Source organism: Patiria miniata, unplaced genomic scaffold, assembly GCF_015706575.1.
Source record: "Patiria miniata isolate m_02_andy unplaced genomic scaffold, ASM1570657v1 HiC_scaffold_14, whole genome shotgun sequence".
NCBI lineage: Eukaryota > Metazoa > Echinodermata > Asteroidea > Valvatida > Asterinidae > Patiria > Patiria miniata.
Window position 1 is genome coordinate 2,761,790 of NW_024037052.1, and position 17,775 is coordinate 2,779,564.

A 17,775-nucleotide genomic window follows, 5' to 3' on the forward strand; every position below is an offset into this window, starting at 1 on the left:
GGGCCTACTCATACTCATAAGTTCAACTACCACTTACTCGTACAGTCGTTTTCCTAGTTCCGGATAGCAAACATCATTCAGGCTGATTTCGGCTCAACTACTCCACGAATTCAAGTGACATTGATTAAAAAGTTTACCTTGAGTGATGGAGAGACCACGAAATAATTTTTAAAATTTAAGCTCTTTTCATTTTGATTTTACGACGTCAAAAGTGCCGATGTCACTTTTCCTAGTTCCGGATCAGTTCAATCAGTTCCGAATCGATCAAAACTGCTTCATGCGAAAAAAAAATCACGCAAGAACATCTTTTTTTTTCAGCCAGAACCAACCGAATCAAACATATTTTCTGATAAAGTATTATTTCATTATCCAAAGATAGTTCATGCAAGAGAATTCCAGCAAATTTTAAAAAGAGAAAAAATGTAAATGATTTTGAGACTTTTGTCGGCAGTGCAAAGGCTCGAACTCACGCATTGACCGAAAATCTTTGACCCAGCACAGAATAGGTCACACAAAATCGGTTAACGCGCAACATGTAGTTGGGTCATAAGTGCACGCGCGATCCGGAACTAGGCAAAAGCATACGGTCATTCGTTGGCGAATATTCAAATATTAGAGACGCTACAACTTATTTTGATTGAACAAACATTCGATACGATTGTAGTGAATGAAAAAAATATTCGAAACCACACTGTACGAGAGATATACCGAGGAGCAAATTTATCGTCAATTCGCAGCTCCCGTGATTTTCTTTAAACCGTCCAAACATGTCGGAGTACGAGTCGGAAATCTGGCCAGAATTCCTTCTTTTTTTTCGAAAAGACCTTTTTTCGAAAAGATCTTTGTGTATCAAGAAGCTTACATTTTCTTTTTCAACATGCACTCCGTCCGAATTTGTTTTATTGGAGACTAATCAAAAAGAGGTAGGTTTTTATGTGAAGCGATCCGGAACTAGGACAAATCCGGAACTAGGAAAACGACTGTACTCGGAGACCTGTTCTTGTTGTACTCGGCAGGTACAACTAGAAGTACTCGTACTTTAACTCGGCAACCTAAGTACTCGGCAGTTACTCCTAGAATTATGAGGCTCCACGTAGTGGAGCCTCATAGGTTCAGAACCCCACAAAATTGTTGTCAGCACAAAACACTAATTAAGTACAAAAACGTCCATCCCAACCAAGCCGTTTCCCACAGAACCGCTGCACAGTTTGCCCCTAAACTCCGTACAATACCTCATGACATTCTCACGCTATGTGCACCCAACAAACATCGGTGGATTCTGTTGGTTTTTTGCAAAAATGATGGAAAATATGCCCTTTCCGCACTGAGCCAACCTAACACTTGAAATTTGCACGCGCGCAGAATGATCGCAGTCATTTTCGGTCCGATCGCTCGGAGCGCGCCGCGGGGGGTATGGTGTAGGAAGCGGAACGATAGTATGCGCATGCGTACAAGTGCGAGTACGTACCCCCCGCGGCGCGCTCCGAGCGATCGGACCGAAAATGACTGCGATCATTCTGCGCGCGTGCAAATTTCAAGTGTCAGGTTGGCTCAGTGCGGAAAAGGCATATTTTTCATCATTTTGCCGAAAAACCAACATAATCCACCGATGTTTGTTGGGTGCACATAGCGTGAGTATGTCATGAGGTATTGTACGGAGTTTAGGGGCAAACTGTGCAGCGGTTCTGTGGGAAACAGCTTGGTTGGGATGGACGTTTTTGTACTTAATTAGTGTTTTGTGCCGACAACAATTTTGCGGGGTTCTGAACCTATGAGGCTCCACTACGTGGAGCCTCATAGTTCTGGGAGTACTCGGCAGTACTCTGTACTCGGAAAAAAGTACTCGACTACAACACTGCTACGGTACCAGTACCCTTCGTACTTCCAGTCCCAGATTCACGTCTTTTCAACATTTCTGCAATGCCAATGACTGACCTGATAATGCCCGACATTCATTGGCATTGCAATTGAGTTGATGAAAAAAGTGTCGTCAGGATGCAACTTTCTTTCCCAGATATCGTACTCGAATTGGCCATCTATTACAGCGCAGTTTACAACACAACTTCCGAAAAATAACCGATAAATTCAGCAATAAATTTAGGTCCACACACCGTACTTACAATGCATGCAATGTAATGCATGTCTGTAATGTCTGTGCAGCGTCAATGACAAAATACCGATCGAATCGCATCGGAATGCATCGTAGCGTACAGTGCAGTATTAGTACAGCGCAAAGTGCATGGAGCGTGTACGTTGCAAAGCAACGTACGTAGCTTAACGCTTGAGGGCGCCATAACTGATTATCGGTAATGCAGGTCAACTCGCCCCCTGGCCGACTCGACCCTTAACCGACTCGCCCCTTACCGACCTGCCCCCTGACTGACTCGCCCCTTACCGGCTCCCCCCCCCCCCCCCCCCCCCCCCCCCCAGGCCGACTCGCCTCCTAGCCAACTCGCCCCCTCGCCAACTTTCTTTCCTCCTAGCCGACTCGCCCCCTGACCGACTTGCCCCCTGGAACACATTGCATGCCCGGTCGTGTCGTGAATCTCAATGGAGCCAAATTATTCAAACGCCATTTCAAATGATTTCTGGTACATAACAATAATTATTATAATAAATGGTAATAATAACCAATAATAAAAATGTCACGCATGAAAATAAAACAACCTTTCCGCAAGAGAAGAGGGTAAATCACGTTCAAATAAGCAGGCCTGCAAATAAGCTTCGTTATCTGAGTTTCGGTTTTGATTCTCAAAGTTGTGCCTATCAGCTCCTCCTATAGGGGAGACCGGGGTTGGAAGTTACACGGGTAAGTTGTTACAGTTCTCAGTGTGCAAAGCAGGAACAAGAGAGGGCGGGCTAACTACCATCCATATGTTGCCTACAGGTAGCTAGGGTATACTGCTGATCGTGAGCTTTCTCCAATCTTCTACTCAAAACGTAAGTAAAAAAACCCTTTTTTGTCCTTTCCTAGTAACTTTCTGACAAAACTTGAATTTCGTAATAGCTCTAACAACTGGAGGTGCATAACGCTAACTTGATATTGTAAATATAGTAAATTTAGGTCACTAATATATCCCCAGGTCATGACCTGTAATTCTGCCTGAAGGTTGAGTTACAGTACATTTTATGTGTAAAATACTCTATGGGGTAGGTTGTTACACTGTAACAACCTACCCCGTGTCAATGTAACAACTTACCCCAATTACATTTTACGTATGTTGAACTATATTTTGTGTATATTTTCAGCTGTAAATATTTCATTTGTCTGTTTTGCTTTACCTACAGATTGAGCTACTGTATTAATGATGCCAAGAACCTACAAAAGGAAGACAGGTGTCTGGTATGTGATGACTTGTTTTCCAACTCTGCATCTGGAGAGCAATGGGTCCAGTGCATGGACTGCTCAGGATGGTCCCATACAGAATGTACAAATGGAAGGAAAAGCTACCTGTGTGATGATTGCGAAATGATGGACACAGACAGTGACTAACTTGTTGAAAGTGATCCTTATCGATCACAAAGAGGCATTTTAGCTATATTTCAGGTGTTTCAAATTAAAACAAATGTTCAGTTTATTGCTGGAATGAACAAGTAGTTACTTAATTATACACCTTAAGTGACAAAGCAGTTGCTTTCTTGATAGTAGAATGAGATGGTATTTACTATTGTACGACACAATGAGGGATATAAGTTGTTTACATATTGTAACAACTTACCCCTATGGTGTAACAACTGTGTAACAACTTACCCCGTATGGTGTAACAACTTACCCGGTATGCGGGGTGGGTTGTTACAAAAATTTACCTTCATTAATTAATTAGTAGTTAATTAGTTGTTTGATGTTTTCATGTGTTGTATACTTCAGGTTATAGTAAACATAATGGGCTACCCACATACCCAAGATGGAGTGTTAGAGTTCTTTCATTACAATTATTTGGCGCAAAATGTAAATTTTGTAACGTTCATCCCCGGTCTCCCCTAACATTTTAAGAACACCAAACAAATAACTGTTTATTTATTTTTGCAATATACATCCTTAATTCTTAAAATACTTTTTTAATAAAACTGAGGACCTAAAGTTGAGATTTACAAACGGTGAACGCAGTACATGCCGCGCGCCCGCAGTCACCATGAACGTACCACGAAATAGACCGGCTGCTACGCGCGACAGGCCCCGGGCACTCTGCGAATATCGGTACAGCTGTGCTAATGTGTTTCCACCCCAAATTCTTCATAAAAGATCAATAGTTTCTTGCATTTGAACCGGAAATCCTTCAAAAGTGGCGTTTGAATAATTGGGCTTCATTGGGTTTCATGCTACGATCGGGCAATGTGTTCCCGCACTGTCATTATTATTTTTTTTTTTCAAGATATCCTTGTGATGAGATTATGCATGCAGTATATTCCACCAGATACAGAACCAGAATAAAATGGCCGGTTTCGAAGAGCGCTCCAATTTTTGTAAACTTGGTACCAGCCCAGCCCCCCCCCCCTTGATTTTACGGAGGCCAAGTGTCCTCAAGTTCAGCACGGATGTGCCCCCCCCCCAAAAAAAAGACTGGATACGCTGCTACACCAACGGAAGATGCCTTTTATTGAGCAAGTGCCCCGGTGATGCGACTGTAACCGGTCAGTCCAAAAATTCAACCCCCAAAAGTGGGTGCAGTACATTTTGTTTTCGTCCTTCACAAATGTATTTAAACAGGCAATTGTTTTCAACTCAAGTTGATCAGTATGAAACTGTGCCACCCCTCTAAGTAAGTCTCGTGACCAAAATGTAATCGCCCATCGGGATTACGTCATTAGCATTCTATCCATTTCTAACCCAGGCTTGCGCTGAATGCACATTATGCAAATAACGTGTTTAGAAGATTTCCACTCAGACTCCAACCCTATTGTTACATTCATGCCTCGCTGATCACCATGGTACAGCGACCTAGCGTGCACGGGCTTTATCTTAAGCTGTTGTTTCGGTACTGGGCTAGGCCTTCATTACTGTCGTTGTGCTCCTCACGCTCACTGCATACAACTCATTACACTGTTCAAAATTATCATTTTGGCTCTGCATCAAATTATTTATTCTAATTGAACGTGCACATTGTGTCCAATTTATATTGTATTAACAAAGACATCGTTACCATTTACTCCAAGATCAACACCAACAGGGGCAATGTCTTCAAGAGTAGAAAGAGGTACGTTCTCTGATTAATGTTCATTTGTATAAGGTTCTCCTACAAAATCTAGGGCCACTTTAAGTAAGTGTAAGGCCTTTATTTGTGTATAAAGTATAACTTGGGGATAGGCAATAATAAATGATTAGGGATTTGTCTCACGCGTGCAGTGACATTGCGTTCGCACGTAGAATAAAAACTAATTTGCATAAAATTTCGTCAGACACGTGCGGTGACATTGTGTTCGCACGCATAGTGTAAACTTTGCATAGGAATCCATCTCACACGTCCAGTGACATTGCGTTCGCACGTTTAATTTGCATAGAAACATAGATATAGAACAAAAAGGACTAGATCGGCAGCGCGTCCAAAAGCGCGTACTTGCATGGAGGGTCACGTGCTGGAGGAAAAATACAAATAATGCGCGAAAACGTGACGAACGCAACGCCGTTTACGCGCACAGTGCACCATTATCACTATAACGCGTGGGCGAATCGCGTAAATAGTCGGTGCGTATTTCTTGCTTCACGCGCGTTGAGCTTGGTCACCGTGCTGGAGGAAAGATACATTTAGCTCCATTACTTTACGTTAAAGCTATAGTCCATCATTTACAGCCATCCGAAAAGTAACTGGCGTAATTATTGTTGAAAAACAAACTTGGTTGAAATATAGTAAGGGAACTAAACTCCCTGTGAAATTATTCTTTCTGGGAAGCTGTCATTTTGAAGTAATCAACGAAAGAAGGCATTTCCAACGGTGATTCTTAAGAAGCACCGTATGAAAATTAGTTCGTTCTGTTATTCAGCGCAGCGCGCACAAGTATTGGAACGACGCACACGCGCGCGCGGTTGTTATAATTCGTCGGATCAGTGCGCAACGTCGCGTATAGCTGCAATTCAAAACAATTCAAAACATGATTCAGTAACTTTTGATTCGAAATTGAGATCTTAGAATGCTGTTTTTTTCGGAATGTATAGCTGAAGCTTAGCTGAAACTTCATCAGGTTAGTTGCTCAGTATCCTTCATTAGATTTTGAACTCTTTTGTTGCTTCAAACGAACAAAATGCACAAATTACAAATGATGGACTGTAGCTTTAATTTGTTGCGCGTCCACGAGACACAATAAAAAAGGCGGAGATTTATCGCACAATGAATGGGCGCGTGTGGACGCGCTGCCGATCTAGTCATTTTATTCTATATCTATGCATAGAAATTTGAAAGACGCGTGTAGTGACATTGCGTTCGCACGTTTGTAAATAAAATGGGGCGTGGCTATAGGCTCCGTTAATCCGAAGCAGGTCAGATATAAAGTTTGAGACTGCAAGAAGCCACTGGCCGGCCAGGAATTGTTTTCTGGCTGAGCGGATAAATTACTTCATTTCAAGGCAGTAAAATGCTTTAATTTTTTTAGGAAGCTCTGGTAAAAGTAGAGAGTTTTGTCACCTGAAACAGAGAACTCCTTAAATTTCATTTGATGTTAAAAAAAGTTTACATGGAAGATAAATTACAGCATTATTAAGGTTGAACGAAAATGATTATATTATTCAATAATAATGCAATGCCAATAGGAATTTGTCACGTGCATTGACATTGTGTTCCCACGTGTGTTAATTTGCATATAGGAATTTATAAAATACGTGCAGTGACATTGCGTTCGCACGTTGAGTATAACATTTGCATAGAAATTCGTCTAAAATGTGCAGTGACATTGTGTTCGCACGTAAGGAGAAAATACAATTTCGAAAGAATTTGTCAGACACGTGCAGTGACATTGTGTTCGCACGTGAGTTAATTTGCATAGGAATTTGATACGTGCAGTGACATTGCGTTCGCACGTGGAACAGTTGAAGGGTAGCATTCCAGTGGAAGTTTTTTTTTTTCAAATTGTTGTCGTGGAATAATTAAACTCGCTTATTTACACCAGTATTTTCAATGATAAACCTGTGACAGTGTCTCCTTCATTGTCACATTGTCTTGCAGGTCTTATGTAACTCCCTTTCTGGAGAAGGTTAAAAGACGTTCTCCACCTCAGTCTCAGAAACTAAAAAATAAATTGAAACAATATAAAACCTAATCAACATTCTGGGCAAAACGTTGGTGCAAGTGATGCAAACAAATAATTAGTTTTTTTTGTAGGTCAAGTTGGGAGGAGTGCAGACGCTGCAGGCGTGCATTATGCAGCATCCGCAAAGCAAAGCAGCTTCTGGATCTGTAGGAGTGTTAGGATAATGTTATAGGCATTTAGATTCGGCGAAATATTCTCATACGCGTTTAGAAACCTCCCTGCGCACCGCGTTCTATCGCTTTTCCGTTCGACAATTAAGGCATATTCATACGTATTCAAATGTTCGGCAAACTCGTATTTGATTTTTGTCCCTTTTTTTTGGCTAGACCGGAGACGGTTTGGTACGAAGACCGTGAAGGGACATTGGAGTTTTTTTTTTTTTTCATTTTCATAATACTATTACGTATGTGTTATTGTCACGTACGTACGTAACTCACGCACGTACTTGAATATTATCACGTACGTAGGTAATATTATCACGTAGGGCCCACGTGATAATTATTACGTACGTAGGGCCCACGTGATAATTATTAAGTACGTATACACAACGTATACTCGTTTAAGGATACACGTATTATCACCTACATATGCAATACATGTGTACGTAATATGTACTTATTTATCAGGTATGTACGCAATAATAATACTAATATTGCGCTAGTACGTAATATTATATTATCACACGCACGTTTATGATAAATTAAATGTATCACGTACGTACGTTGTGATTGTCATATGTAAAGTAGTAGGCCCTAAATAAGAACAATATGTTCATCTCCTCTTGGTCTTCGTACCTTCGTACCCGCGTACCCGCGTACCCGCGTACCCGCAAATCCGCATATCCGCATATCCGCATATCCGCGTACCTGCGTAATCGCGCAATTTCGTGTACCATACTTCGAAAATCTAAGTTAGCAAAGTGCAATGAACAGTGTTAGGGAAAATGAAGCAAAAGAAAATTAGGGAGCAAGCATAGCCCGCTGCGAGCATGCGCACATTGAGCCTGCAGGCAGTGCGATGGGGAGTTTTATAAAAAATAAATTTTTAAGTATAAAGATAACACTAACTTAATGCAAACGAAAATCTGTCTAATGAATAACACTGTCCCCCTAAACTTGAAAGTACTGGTGTATTTTATTTCATTTTCGCTATTATAAGAAACTTCACTCGCAAATTTAAAGTCCATTTTGTGATGTTCTATCGATCAACTGGAATGCTGCCCTCTATACGGACATGGGCTGGTACTTTGCTCAACTCAAAACAATAATTAAACAAAGTTAGTAAAACAACTACAGAAAGTGGCAATGCCTGGTGCGTTGTCCACCAACGACGATATAATTTCTTTATGACTGTCTAAAATGTTTAAGAGCAAACAACATTCATAAATTCACCATGCCTGGTGCAGTGTCACTTGTAAGGGATACCCTCTTCGGTGCACATTAGTAGCGCCGATTTCCAAGAGGCCCCTTCCTTCAGAAGAACTTGAACATTAAAACTTAAACCATTTAACAAAAACACGGAAGGACATTACTACTTAAATAGCCATACAGAGAAAACTGTTGGTTAATAATTAACGCTAATTCCTAAATGAGCTCTCTGTTAAGGTGACATACACGCTCTTATAGTAACACTAAAAGGTCAAAAAATCTGGGATTAACAGCGTCTGTAAAAGCGCCGCATTGTCTATACTTCCCTAGTCCGTGAGCAGTGAGGGCACAGTTGACAGTTGACCATATTTTAATGATCGTAGTAAAATCAAAAGTCATAACTTTGGTTAATTATACTTTGCATAAATTTATATAAAATACATTTTTATTCTGAAGAGCTTTTAAGCTCGGTTCATTATTAAGTATTTAAAGATAAACTTTTCTGTGAGTTAAAAAAATGCTTACAGAGAGAATGACTTTTGGGAGAAAAAAACTCAAAAGTAGATTGTATTTTGTTTCATTGTAAATGTTGCATGTTTGATTTTTTGCCTTAGTGTGCATTGCTCTCTGTGTGGTGTGATTATTTTTAATGGTATCCGTCTGTTGTCTCTGACAATAGACAAAATTAAATGTTTTTAATTTTTTACCATTTACTGCAATACCTACCCGGATATTTACTTGACTACGCGTATGACGAAAACTGAAAACAAAATTCAAATCGGTCCAAAATAAATTGTAGCGAAAACCACATCGTAAGCGATTTTTTTTCCGAAAAAAAAAACCACTCCGCTTTCTACGTGTAGGCCTACACGCTAAGAAAATGATGAAAATAACGCGAGGAAAACATCACAGCGTTAGTGAGAGTAAAAATACCCGAAATCAGTATTATTTTTCTTGCCACAAAGTAAACAAAATGTGTTATGGAAATTACAAATAAAAATTACGAAAATAACAAAGTAAACAAAATGTGTTATGGAAATTACAAATAAAAATTACGAAAATAACGGCATAGAAATTAATCATCTTCAACGAGAGAAGTAAATACATGTACATGTACATGTAAATTGGTGCTAATTTCTAAACTTCGATGCCTTTCAAAATTTGGCCACAGAAAAAATACCGGTTCTACATTGCCTCAAAAAGTCGGAAAGCGAATTTTGGCAAACGGTGGGAAAATGACGGCAGCAAAAGAAAATGAAATTGACGAAATTACGAGAAAAACAATCACACCATCATGAACAAAATATCTGTTTAAGAAAATGACTGAATTTCAGTTATATACAGCGGCATTTCAAAAATATCAAAATTGTTGGCATTGTCGAGAAGTGCCTTCAAAAAGACCTAATTGCGCCCCCCCCCCTCAAAAAAGTACATTGTGAAAGGTACAACTTATTGGCAACCTGCCATTATCGGCGTCGGCACATGTTCGTGTGCATTATGACAAAAAAGATCATGTCTATTTTTAAAAGTAAATAGTGGAAACATGGGTAGAATCGTTTAGTTTTTATTTGGTAACAGTGGCCTTATTACAGGTAGGCTTAGACATAATGCTTTGGAATGTTTCCCTTCAGTAACAAATGGGCTAGGCCCAGTGTTTTCGTAACCCTGTTCACTTAAGAAAGAGTTGCAGCTTTCATCAAAGAAACTGATGATCTAAAAGTTGAGACTGCATGGATGAGCTAGGCTGCTTTGTCTGGACGAAAATGAACCCTCCAAGGCTCCTACAGCCTCATCACACAGAAACTCGAGGAACCGGAAGCAGGGAGGAGGACCGACAGATGAACGGATGACCTGCTTGTTGGGCTTCCCATTCCTGATTACTAGGTTAGTTTACACATGTAGGCCCCCCTCTTAACAGGAACAATCAAGTCACAGAACTAATTTAAATGGGCGATCTGACTCTGTTATTATGTTCGTCCACAAACGAGTTCTGGTAGCAGGGCTTTGCTTTGTGGGGTTAATTCAATGTTTTCTTTCCCCTTTCGAGCCATGGCACGAATACAGCTCAATAATTCAAATGTTTCCTTTCGTTATTTGAATCCTTTCAGCAAAGTGAGGACCACTGACTGATGACGGAATTGCTTTACTGAGATTGATGAGCCTGCCTCAAGACATCGTCAGGGCTCCATCAGCCTTATCACAAAGAAACTCGAGGAACCGGAAGCAGGGAGGAGGACCGACAGATGAGCGGATGACCTGCTTGCTGGGCTTCCCATTACTGACTATCCGGTTTGTGTACATGTAGCCTTCTTAAACAGAAACAATTAAGAACTAATCAAAATGGGCGATCTGGCGCTCTTCTATGTTCGTCCACAAACAACGAGTTCTGGTAGCGGGGCTTTGCTTTGTGGGGTTAATTCAATGTTTTCTTTCCCCTTTCTAGCCCTGGCACGAATACAGCTCAATAATTCAAAGTTTTCTTTCATATCCTTTCAGAAAAATGACGACCACTGACTGATGACGGAATTGCTTTACTGAGATTGATGAGCCTGCCTCAAGACATCGTCAGGGCTCCGACAGCCTCATCACACAGAAACATGAGGAACCGGAAGCAGGGAGGAGGACCGACAGATGAACGGATGACCTGCTTGTTGGGCTTCCCATTCCTGATTACTAGGTTAGTTTACACATGTAGGCCCCCCTCTTAACAGGAACAATCAAGTCACAGAACTAATTTAAATGGGCGATCTGACTCTGTTATTATGTTCGTCCACAAACGAGTTCTGGTAGCAGGGCTTTGCTTTGTGGGGTTAATTCAATGTTTTCTTTCCCCTTTCGAGCCATGGCACGAATACAGCTCAATAATTCAAATGTTTCCTTTCGTTATTTGAATCCTTTCAGCAAAGTGAGGACCACTGACTGATGAGGGAATTTTTTTACTGAGATTGATGAGCCTGCCTCAAGACATCGTCAGGGCTCCATCAGCCTTATCACAAAGAAACTCGAGGAACCGGAAGCAGGGAGGAGGACCGACAGATGAGCGGATGACCTGCTTGCTGGGCTTCCCATTACTGACTATCCGGTTTGTGTACATGTAGCCTTCTTAAACAGAAACAATTAAGAACTAATCAAAATGGGCGATCTGGCGCTCTTCTATGTTCGTCCACAAACAACGAGTTCTGGTAGCGGGGCTTTGCTTTGTGGGGTTAATTCAATGTTTTCTTTCCCCTTTCTAGCCCTGGCACGAATACAGCTCAATAATTCAAAGTTTTCTTTCATATCCTTTCAGAAAACTGAGGACCACTGACTGATGACGGAATTGCTTTACTGAGATTGATGAGCCTGCCTAAAGACATCGTCAGGGCTCCGACAGCCTCATCAAACAGAAACATGAGGAACCGGAAGCAGGGAGGAGGACCGACAGATGAACGGATGACCTGCTTGTTGGGCTTCCCATTCCTGATTATTAGGTTAGTTTACATGTAGGCCCCCTCTTAACAGGAACAATCACAGAACTAATTTAAATGGGCGATCTGACTCTGTTATTATGTTCGTCCACAAACGAGTTCTGGTAGCAGGGCTTTGCTTTGTGGGGTTAATTCAATGTTTTCTTTCCCCTTTCGAGCCGTGGCACGAATACAGCTCAATAATTCAAATGTTTCCTTTCGTTATTTGAATCCTTTCAGCAAAGTGAGGACCACTGACTGATGAGGGAATTGCTCTACTGAGATGAGGATGAGCCTGCCTCAAGACATCGTCAGGGCTCCGACAGCCTCATCAAACAGAAACTCGAGGAACCGGAAGCAGGGAGGAGGACCGACGGATGACCTGCTTGCTGGGCTTCCCATTACTAATTCTTGAGGTTAGTTTTTAGTTACATGTACCTAAAGAATAAGCAGAAACACGTAATCAAAATGGGTGATCTGGCGCTCTTCTATGTTCTCCCACAAATAAAGAGTGCTGGTTGTGGGGCACTGCTTTGTGGGGTTAATTCGAACATTTCCCCCCCCCCCCCCCCCTCTTGCTCTACCTTTCAGATATTTCTTAATAATAATTCGGATATTTTCTTTCATTTGAATCTTTTTACAGACATGAGGACCACTGACTGGTGAGGGAATTGCCCTATGATGGATGGGCCTGCCTCAAGCTGCCATAAGCTGGGAGGACCGACGGTTGACTGACACTGCCTGCTTGGTTGGCCATTACCGATTCTTGAGGTATGTTTACTTGAAAAGAGACCAGGGATATGTAGGCCTACACTTAAATTTGTTATTCCTTTAATACTATGTCACCTCTTACGGTGCTTGATTTCCTCTTTAAATATCAATTCTCAATTTTGTGAGTTTACTCTTTTTGTCATGTTTTAGAAGAGGAGGACCGCCAAGCTTGGATGAGACTGGAAAATTACGAAGCTGCTCTATCTGGACAAGGATGCCCTCATCTAGACACTTTCCAATTTGCGGAATATTTGATCAAAAATCAGACTGCATATTATTTTGCAATATTATAAAACATAAAAACGACGAAAATACGAATTCTTACGCCAAAGTTACCGTTATAATTGGAAGAAATAAAAGCTTAAATCACTGTTACTTGTTAACTTTACTGAGATACCTATACCTGTAATATTTGACAACGAATATGACGAAAATTGAAGAAAAAAGTCAAATGTGTGTTAAATACATTGCAGTGAAAATCAAATCATTAGCGGATCTTCTTCTCACAGAAATGTTTCTCCGCTTTCAACAAGTGGCTGAGAAAATGATGAAATTTACGCCGAAAATAACTGAAATCAGTGTTGTTTTTACCTTTACTGCGATACCTACAGGAAATATTTGACTAAACGCGTGTGACGAAACGTGGAAACAAAAATCAAATCGGTCCAAATTAAATTACAACGAAAATCACATAGTACTTGAAGTCCTTCTCGAAGCACGGCACTCTGTTTCTACAGGTAGCTACAGGAAAATTACGAAAATTACACCGAAAATCAATGCGAAGTGACGAAACATAGTTTACACGGCTAAAAAATCACAGCGTTAGTGAGAGAAATAATACTTGATATCAGTGTTATTTTTCTTACCTACAAAGTGAAAAAAAAATCGATTGCGGAAGAACCAAATTAAAGAGACGAACATTACGGTAAAAATGTTAACAGCGGCAGCGAAAGAAATAAATATTTGAAAATCGGTAATTTTCTAAACTTCTAGGCCCTATGCCATGCAAAAATTTGCATGAAAAATGACCGAAATAATGTTAACTAAAAAAATTTCAAATTATAATCGGCAGCCACTTCCGGTACGGTACTACACTGCTTAAAAAAGTCGGAAACCGAATTTTGGTAAACGGTGGGGGAAAATGACGGCAGATAAAAAGTTTTTTAAAATGACGGAAATTAAGGAAAAACTCCATTATATCGATGTAAAGAAAATGACTGAATTTCAATTAAAGCAGCATGTTAAAGGCATTCCCCCAAGTTCTAGGCCTACACCACATCGTTTAAGTATTATTCGTCAGCGAAAATAACTGCAATTTGTGACATTGTGAAGAAGTTTGCCTTCAAAAAGGCCAGAAATAAGTGTAATCAGCAAAGCGATAGGGAAAATGGCTGTATAAGACATGCCACATATTTACTATCGCATGCGACATTTCTTCGTGTTTTTGTAAAGGTTTAAACTTAATCTACATCATTTATGTGAGTCCGATTTGGAAAGATTGGCAGGGATACATGTTTTCATCAAGTATATATTTCTCCTTTGAGTTGCTCATTTGGTTGTCTTACTTTGACCTTTGATAACGTATAAGGTCGACAGTGCTGTTTTATTGAAGGGGAGAACACGAAAACCATAACGAAAAAAGCGTTGCAGTAGTTAAAGAGATCGGTCTAATATAGACTTTCACAATCAAATATTTGTGCTACGAGTATACCGTACTTAACGTAAATTTCAAAAGAAAGCATTTCAAGATATGCGACAGGTTTAGAGTTGCATAGAAAACTACTATTTTCCTTGTTGATTTTAGCCTACGTGTAACCCTCCCTTCGTATAGTACTATGTTCAATGTAAGTCCGATTTGGAAGGGATCGGCAAGGATTAAGATGGCATTTTGTAATCTTAATGTCACGTGAATTTCTTTTAATAAGGGAATAAATGTGTGCTCCGGAGGTTTTTATCACTCGTTTAATACCGCTTAGAGTCTGGGTGCTGATAATTAAGCACATATTTATTCCCATTCATAAATACCTTATCCGTACAAAAATATCAAATAATTCGTTCAAAAAATCCCGATTTTGTTCAACAAGTTCACTTCATGCTTTTTGAAACATCCCTCTAGCAAAATAATGGAGTGTTCAGCTGGCGAGTAAGATGTAAACAAGCCTTTTATGGAGATTGACGCGCGCGTAACATGTTCTGCGCGATGTCACGCAGAACGCACCTGGGGCGTTGCGTTTTGAATTTAGAACTATAAAATTCTGACTCGCTTGTAGTGTTGCGCATGCCTACGTGAGGATTGTGAACGTTCAACCAATGAAACGGTAAGAGATACTGGATTTTTAGGAGTCCACATTTTATTGTGACACTGGAAAAGTGTTTAAGACCAGCTAGCCATGTCTTTATCATCCGTTTAAGACCAGCCACGTGACGGGCTCTCGACCAATAGGAATAGCTAAACTGTCTGAGGTATTTATGAATGGCTGTTTATAGTGTGCGAGTCATGCAGTTTCCAAAGCAATCTGCCATTATCAGCGTCGGTACATCATATGACAAAGTAATCGTGTCTGTTTTAAAAAGGAAATAATGGAAACATGGGTAGAATCGTTTGGTTTCCATCGGGTCCTACCCATGACCTGGTTATAGGTAGGCTTAGACATAATTATTGGCTGCATTTGCAATGTTTCACTTCAGTAACAAATGGGCTAGGCCCAGTGTTTTCGTACCCCTGTCCACCCGTGGAAAGAGTTGCAGCTTTCATCAAAAAAACTGATGATCTAAAAGTTGAGACTGCATGGATGAGCTAGGCTGCTTTGTCTGGACGAAAATGAACCCTCCAAGGCTCCAACAGCCTCATCACACAGAAACTCGAGGAGCTCCGCTTTCTACTCCGCTTTCTACGTGTAGGCCTACACGCTAGGAAAATGATGAAAATAACGCGAGGAAAACATCACAGCGTTAGTGAGAGTAAAAATACCCGAAATCAGTATTATTTTTCTTGCCACAAAGTAATCAAAATGTGTTATGGAAATAACAAATCAAAATGACGAAAATAACGGCATAGAAATTAATCATCTGCAACGAGAGAAGTAAATGCATGTACATGTACTTGCAAATTGGTGCTAATTTCTAAACTTCGATGCCTTTCAAAATTTGGCCACAGAAAAAATACCGGTTCTACATTGCCTCAAAAAGTCGGAAAGCGAATTTTGGCAAACGGTGGGAAAATGACGGCAGCAAAAGAAAATGAAATTGACGAAATTACGAGAAAAACAATCACACCATAATGAACAAAATATCTGTTTAAGAAAATGACTGAATTTCAGTTATATACAGCGGCATTTCAAAAACATCAAAATTGTTGGCATTGTCGAGAAGTGCCTTCAAAAAGACCTAATTGCGCCCCCCCCCCCTCAAAAAAGTACATTGTGAAAGGTACAACTTATTGGCAACCTGCCATTATCGGCGTCGGCACATGTTCGTGTGCATTATGACAAAAATGATCATGTCTGTTTTTAAAAGTAAATAGTGGAAACATGGGTAGAATCGTTTCTATTTGGTAACAAGTGGCCTTATTACAGGTAGGCTTAGACATAATGCTTTGGAATGTTTCCCTTCAGTAACAAATGGGCTAGGCCCAGTGTTTTTGTAACCATGTTCACTTAGGAAAGAGTTGCAGCTTTCATCAAAGAAACTGATGATCTAAAAGTTGGGACTGCATGGATGAGCTAGGCTTTAAAAACTGAAGAAATGTAACAAACTTTATTTAAATTTAACGTCTTTAACAAGACGTCGGTTTAACTAAAACGTGACTTTCTTTCCATTGTATATTTATTAGAAAATACAAGAACGTTTAATGTTAAGGAAAATTTAAAGAATAAACCGTTTAGGAACTTCTATCCATCAAAATGCATTGCAACAGGAATGAATGACACTCAAATTACATTTGTGTTTGTCCTTTTGTGATATATTTCATTGCACTTTTTTTACTTGTTATATTTTTACTTCGTATGCACGATTGTTTTTCTTGGTGGTTTTGCATGTCTTTTCATTTTCTTATTAATAATTCACTAACCTCACAAAAGGACAAACGCAATATATATCGAGTGTTGAACTTACCTTGCATCAAATATTTTTTTGACGTAATAGCTAAATTAGACAAAATATAGTCCTGGAATGTTTAAAAATAATCTAGGAATTTCTTTGGGGGGGGGGGCATTCCCAAGTTTTATCTTCCCTTTTAAAATCTTATTCACAAAATGGCGAAATACAAAAACCTGGCTTTACCGTGTACAGTCATGTAGTCGTTGCTTATGTAATAATCATCTATGATATAAAGTGATTATTAATTTCTCAAATGTATTGGCCTTCTGTCCAACTTTTTCCCTCATTTGGAATCTTTTGTATTTGTTTGTATGAATTGGTTAAATATTTGTATGTCAATAAGACTAAGGAATTAAACAAAATAAATAAAACTTGCAAGATGTGAGACACTTGATATCCTTGGAAGGTTGTCAGTATTTTGCCTATTTTTTTTTTGCCTATTTGTTACAAAAGTAACAAATCCCAGCTGAAATGACGTTTTGTTATTCATGGGTGATTGGGGGCGGGGTGCACACATAAAGGCACGTTAGGGAATATAAAATAATTAGTTGTTTTATAAGGGAAATCTTTACTCTGAAACGGAAATAAAAAAGAATCTCCTAGGCTCCTAGGTTCTACCTTTTAAAATTGTCCATTTTTTCCCCAAGAGTGTGTCTCTGTAAGGTTCTTAATATTCTAGGGTGGTGAGTCGGCCAGGGGGTGAGTCGGCCAGGGGGCGAGTCGGCCAGGGGGCGAGTCGGCCAGGGGGCGAGTCGGCCAGGGGGCGAGTCGGCCAGGGGGCGAGTCGGCCAGGGGGCGAGTCGGCCAGGGGGCGAGTCGGCCAGGGGGCGAGTCGGCCAGGGGGCGAGTCGGCC

General features: G+C 40.2%; 1 protein-coding gene and 1 long non-coding RNA gene across 2 annotated transcripts in view; one reads left to right on the forward strand and one right to left on the reverse strand.

Annotated features, from left to right (window-relative positions):
• Positions 1 to 2,223, reverse strand: part of LOC119721883 (protein tyrosine phosphatase domain-containing protein 1-like) — a 31,223-nt gene extending 29,000 nt beyond the window's left edge. Inside the window, exon 1 of the mRNA XM_038191818.1 lies at positions 2,121 to 2,223. The gene's annotated coding sequence lies outside the window, so the exon portion shown is untranslated. The remainder of the gene's footprint in view (positions 1 to 2,120) is intronic.
• A 10,184-nt stretch (positions 2,224 to 12,407) lies between these two features.
• Positions 12,408 to 13,211, forward strand: LOC119721884. The gene is made up of 3 exons (XR_005270334.1): positions 12,408 to 12,468; positions 12,696 to 12,823; positions 12,974 to 13,211. It is a non-coding gene; the product is annotated as an uncharacterized LOC119721884 (long non-coding RNA).
• Positions 13,212 to 17,775: the final 4,564 nt, after the last annotated feature.